The sequence below is a fragment of the Pinus tabuliformis genome, chromosome 7 (assembly GCF_031772625.1).
Source record: "Pinus tabuliformis cultivar Carrire ecotype Pingquan chromosome 7, CPIR1, whole genome shotgun sequence".
NCBI lineage: Eukaryota > Viridiplantae > Streptophyta > Pinopsida > Pinales > Pinaceae > Pinus > Pinus tabuliformis.
In genome coordinates, this window is record NC_142293.1 from 1,324,127,715 (window position 1) to 1,324,134,537 (window position 6,823).

Genomic DNA, 6,823 nt, shown 5'->3' on the forward strand with positions numbered 1-6,823 from the left:
CTATTATATTATTGAACTTTAAGATTTGTAGATTTAAGTGTAATTAGTGCATGCGAATATAAATTACGCAAAAAAGTAGAGAATGAAAAAATAAGCTCTCACACACATAAGACACAAGATAGCTATTTGGGAAACCCTTTCGAGAGAAAACCCAGCTGGAAGGTCAGGCCACTTCACTCTCATCTAGGAAGCCCTTTCGAGAGAAAACCCAGCTGGAAGGTCAGACCACTTCACTCTCTTTCTCTATTTGGAAGTATGGCCACAAGTACAGAGAAGTAATGCATGTGGCCCGTGGGCTGCTACAGTACACATATCCTCTCTGTGTGCTCTACCTCCTATCTCTCCTGGCTATCTTTTCTTAGCTATGGAACAAAATTCTATTGAAAGAATGGAATGCCTCTTCCTCCTAGTGGCCCAGTTATAACACAACCCGATAGCCTACTAGTGGTTAAGTTTTACTTCATCAACCCCTAACTAGAGTTACAATATAGACTCTTCTAGAGTCTTTTACATCACAAACACGTGGCTAGCCCCTTTTCGATAAATAATGGGGTCCTCCTTTCTACCCAATGAGAGACTACCTCCATTAGGGAGAGTATCGTTGTTAGGGTACACAATCCTACCTCTCCCCTTGGGGCTATGCCTCCCTATGATGATGTAGCATCCTCCCGAACTATAGGTGTGAAAACAGGAAGGTCAACTTCTGAGTGGCAATAAATTTTGCATACAGACTTTGATTGATGTGCTTCTTGTGCCATTGAAAAGGCCTCTATGTGTAGAATAGCATGAAAAGGTGTTACGCTAAAGAGACAAAGTTTTACCCCCATTAAACATTGTTTGATGCCTCAAAACAATCCTGGAAGTTTGCATACCCCATTTTGCCAAACTGGGTTCTACTGGTAAAAATGACCTCGTGAGCTGATTCCTCCACATTTTCCACTCCAAATGCATCGAGATGAAAGAAAAACAATATAATGATCCAATTAAGATAATTTTCTATAGTAAATAAGCACATTAATGGTTAAGGCAGTAGTCTAATAATGATTATCTTGTAGCCTCGAAAGAATACTCATCATAATATACACAAGTATCATTGTGTTGGATATGTTGGGTTTTATATTGTAACAAGCTTGATGTGATAACCAAACCTTGCTCATGAATTAATCACGCAAAATATTTGGAATAGAAATATATCCATTTAGGATAAAATAATAATAATATATATCTATCTATATATATATATATATATATATATATATATATATATATGAAAAATATGTTATGATATAATTATAAATGAGGGTATCTTATACCTAGGCGTAGTGCCATTTCATCAAGAATCATGTCTTTTGAGACATCCTTTCATGATCACTATTTATACTTATTAATTATTAATTAATATTAATATTTTATATCTATTACATCACCTTCCCGTTAATATTTTTTTCCTCAAAACATTTTTATGGACAAGATTGACGTCTTTTTCCCTAATTTATAATGTCTTCATATTGTTCTTGGAGTTGTCACAACAGTTAATATGAGATAATGAAAACTTATAAGCATTGCACATAATTTTTGAATTGTAACATGATTTGACCATCTTAGTTCAATCCTTTGGTGAACATTGCACTTATAGAGTTTCCAATATTTCTTATGAAACTTCCTAATATAGGTAAGAATATTCCTCAAAAGATAATTTAGTTCCCCTTTGGAGTGATGTTGATACATTGATTGATCAAGGCATTTGATTTTATGATTTGGATGTTGATAAATAGTACTTGTAACATGATTTTCCTTTATTTTACTTGTAGTGTTTTCTTGGTTTACTTTCAGAATATGATTTTATTCATGCACTGATATTGCTTAGTTGGTCATTGGATCTTCACTTGGAACCCTCATAATTTGTACTCCTATATCCAAAAAATGTCTTTATTTTAACCATATTGACATCTTATTGAATCAGAATATTAACCGAATCTGTTTGTGTTCCCTCCCCCTCAATTTGGATTCTTTCACTTGAAGACTTCGATGCTTCCTCTTGGATAAGTTTTATCTTGTCTTCCAACATTTTTATCACCCTTAAGCTTTCTAATTTGTGTGATCAAATTTTGCTTATAACTTTTTAGATGTAAATTTTTGTTACTTTTATCTACAATAATTTTGTTATTTTTCTTCTGCATCTTTCATATCGACCTTTTATTTTCTTGAATGACTACTTTTGAGATATCTTTAAGGTATTATGGTGTTACTAAATTTCACTGTGATGCAGTGTTCTGTAATGTTATCTTTTTCTTCTTATAGGAAAATGTTAGGAACATTTTTTAGTGTTTAAGATGAAAGTCCCTAGTCCTTCCATCCAAGGTGGTCCTAGAACTATGTCAATACTATAACAAAATCATAATCTAACAATGAATTGTAATATGAAATTATAATCTCCAATGATCAATTGTATATTGTTTTTCATCCCACGAGCTTATATTTTCAATTTTATTTGACTCAGGAATCACTAATTCGTTAGCACATTTAGTACTAATATGCTTATTATTCACAATAGGAGCAATGGAAATAACACATTTAGTACGAATATAATTATTATTTGTAGCAGAAGCAATGGAAATAACAATATATTTTCCTACAAGTGTCCCTTTGGGTCTAAGTAACATGTAAGCACATTTTGTTGAGGTTTTAGAAAACCTTCCATTTTATTCATTACTAGACTCCATTTTTCTTTCATCCAAAATTCCATAATGTTCTACTTAATCTTGGTACTTTATAACTTAGGTATTAGTATGTAATACCCCTTTTTAGATATAAATTTTCCCTTCACTCGTCTTCCCTCTTAACCCAAGGCTAGAGTGACGTTGTTGTTACCACACCAACCCACAAGTATACTCACTTAGGAGTTCACAAGGCTTGTTATAGCTCCAAATCTCACTCTTATGGTTTGTGATGATGCACTCATGGCCTAGGGCAACCCCTCCTTCCCGACCTGGTCCTAAAATTTAAAAAGCAGTGTTTTATCCCCTATACGCGACATTGCCCTGAGTTAAACACATGTACACGCGGGTTTGTGTATACCCAACCCGCGTGTATGTATTAAAACACTTAAAAAAATAAATAATTCCTTATTTTCGGGCGGAGATCGCGGGTTTTACCTGCTGATCACCTATTAGTGCCCGTGGCCCAACTGTTCCCAACCAACTCCTAACTAAAAAACTACTTTGGAGATGGTATAAAAAGACATCAAAGGGAAGGCCTAAGGGAGAGAGAAAGAAGAGCAAGATTATTATGCTGAGATTTTCCCCTTAGACCAGGTCTGAAGTCCTTGGTGCCTTCTGCACTTCCCCCATTTTGCATAGGAAACCCTTGTTTCCATGTGTATTGGTGATCATTCATCCTTTATATCACCATTGAGTAAGACTTGGAAGGAGCTCTTGTTGGAGGCTTGAGGCTGGAACGAATCCGGGAGGAAGCTTTGCTTGGAGCCAGCTGAAGGTGTTTCAGGTGAAATCTTTCCGTTATATGTACTTTACTTGCCTTTATATAAAGAAACATGTCTTGGTTCCCGAAACAATATTTCTTTGTGCTTATGAGATTCTTTTCTTGAATTCTTATGCAAGTAGTTACTTAAAGATTTTTATAACTAACTTTATAGCATGAAGATGGTTTTCATATAAGTATTTGTCCATGTACTGTTGTGTTCTTTGATTTGTTTGTTTTACAGGTCAAAGGAGAAGAAGGGAACTCCAAGAAGGGTTTGGACCCTAAAGGCCTTCTCGAACGTAGGACCTTAGGTACGTACCCTAAACATTAGAATTTGCTTACGGTAAAGATAATGGTTGTGTGTGTGTTTCTTTGAATAAGAAATTTTCAGTCTGGTAGAGTCTTAACCCAAAGGACCCTAGGGGTACTTTCCCCTCAACCAGAATTGGCGACTCCGCTGGGGAACAACACTCTTGTTGTTCCTAGTTTGGGTAGTCTTCAAGCCAATCAAGGCTCAGCCTCTCTGTTTGCTGGCTCTGACTGTCTGATCTGTTCTTGAACTCTAAGCTTTTCCAGTTTTTTCAGTCTGTGTTTTTTATTTTTCTTGAAAATCTTCAGATATGCTGTTTTGCTGGATTACAGAAGCGTATATACGCAAGTTGTACTAAGTGAACCCGCGTATACGCAGGTTTCCTCAGTTACAGTCGCGTGTACACGCACTCTGCACATCACTGCAGGCGCGTATATTATCTAATTTTCAAGATTTATAAATTTTCTTTTTGCTGAATGTCTGTCTGGTGGTTTGGGCCAGTTTGAAGCAGTCATTTTCCAGTAATAATCCTCTGTTTAACAGGGGGCATCTTGTTCTAAACTCTTTCTAGTTATAAGGAGTATCAGTCTTGTTTTCGTTGATTGCAAGCGTCATTGTTTTTTGACACACAAGATTTCTGATTAAGAATCTTGACTGCTCTGTTTTGGTAGAGTAGGAAGATTGGATTCAATCTTTGTGTTCATTTTGTTTTGGTGACCTTTTGTTTGCTTAACGAAACCATTTTTGTGACCATTTGCTCCTTTGTTTCGGGAAAGTTGTTTGTTACCATTTTCTTGAAACTTGTCTTTTGATCTTTTGGACTTTCATTGCTGCTTTTGATTGTCATGAGCGATTTCAAACGCATTTTTTTTTGTTGGGTTTTCATCATTTGAAAGGTGTCAATTCACAAAAGTGTTTGGTTGCCTATTCATCAATCATTGGTGTCAGTATTTTTCAGAGCATTCTTTGAAAAAGACTTCTTGGCTTCATTGAAAGAAAATCTTTTGAAAGTTTTGAGTTTCGCTTTCTTAAACTTGCTTTTCATTTGATTTCCTTTTTTGCGAAGTGAAAGTGCTTTGTGTTTATCTTAGAACTTGTTTTTATTGTTTGGACAAAATGATTGGTAACACATCATCTTCTATCTAAGCATTTTAGTGGCAAGAAAAATTTGATAAGGCAACAACTTTCCTTCTTTGTTTTTAGAGTAGTCTTTAAATCTTGCATCCACATATAGTTCTTGCATTAGGATAGATTTGCATCTCTTTTTAGGCATATATAGTTTTGTTTGTTTTTGTGAGTGTGGAGTCTGAAAAGAAAAGGAAAATTTGTTTATATTAGAAGTACCTCTGAACCTCATAGAAATTGCTCTTCATCGAAAACAAAAAGTGCATGTGCATGTAGCTAAGTTTTATTAATTTCTTTTGCGTCCATAAAAACACCACAAGTTTCATCTCCATTACCTTGTGACTTAAAGAACAACCTAATAAAATCAAGCGCTAATTAAAATCCACTAGAACTTTTTGTTTTAGTCAGTTACACCAACAAGTTTAGGATTTTAGGGCCTTGGATTAGGCGAGTGGAGAGTTAACTCTCCAAGGCCACATAAAATGTCAAACATAAGAGTCTGATTAACGAGAGAAAATCCAATAGCGTTAGGAAGACCAGGAAAGCTCCGGATCTGGGAGTTAAGCACGAGGGTCTGTGAAGACAGGGAAGAGAGATACCCCCTCTCCTACTTGTCCGAACTTACCTCACGACTGTTCCGCCTGGCTTCTGCGACGAGTTGGTACCCATAGTTGCCTCTCCTAGGGATCTACATAGGTGGCTATGGATGGGAATCCCGTGGCACCTGAGGTTGACGTTGTATCACTCTCGACAGTACTACTGGAGGGCACCCTTGCGAAGCTTGGGGGCTTGCACCGGCGCAGGCTGTTGTTAGGAGGTCAGCGTAACTTCCTCTGATACCTTCGCTGATAGGACTGGGCCCTCATCATCCCAGACTATCTTCGGAAGGCCCCTTGATTCACTTTCTCGTATTTTGGTGTCCGGTCCTAATCACCCGGAGCGGAAATACGTGGGAGTTGTTTGACTGGCTGTATCTTTAGGGACTTTATAGTGTGTGCTCTGTGCTCCTAGTTGGCCTAGCTTTCAATTTTTTGAGTCTTTAGTTAGATCATAACAAAAAATTCAAAGTGGCTGACCGATCTCCCAGACAGTCTCGAAGACTTCGTGGTCTTTCGCCGCCAAGTTTAGAGCCTTCTCCGAGAAGGCGCAGAGGGAGTACCACCGATGGGGTTCATCCTACGCCGGTTGACGCATCAGAGATTGATCCTCCTAGCGGAGGCATTATTGCCCAAGCAAGGCCTGGTACTTCTGAACAAGAGAGGGATAATCCAGTCCTTTCTCGAGTTCTTTTTCAAGCAGAGAATAACGTAGAGGTAGAAGAATTCTCAGAGTTGTTAGGGGCTCCGAATTCTCCCCTACCATTTAGTCATCCAGACGTATTGCAATACGTTGGGACTCCGTCTCACAGACCATCAAGTCCAGGTTACGCTACGCGCTTACCATTCATGACCACTACTGGAAGCATGGCTTCTACGAGTGCTATGACTATGCAAACCCCTACATCAGTGCAAGGGGGAGGAACTATTTCCATCCCCTCCACTTCTTTGTTTGGATCTTTTGCGAGCACATCTCTACTTGGGTCTACCTCCATTCCGTCTACGAGTGGAAATGCCCAAACCAATGCTTTTGGTACTGGACTCTTCTCTTTTGGCACCCAATCACAGGGTATTCCATCGGTTCCGTTTAGTGCCGCTACGTCCATGATGGGCGGATCGGCTTCATTCCAGGGTTTTCCTTTCGGAAGTGGTCATATACCACATTCCAACCCGACGGTAGGATCCATGCCTTTTTCTTCAATAGGACAAAGCAGCAATCCTTTCCAAGGTTGGAATAACCTTGGGGTTAGTAGCGCGGGAACTGGGAATCCGTTTATCGGCCAACAAGGGAATAGGCCGTACACCACGG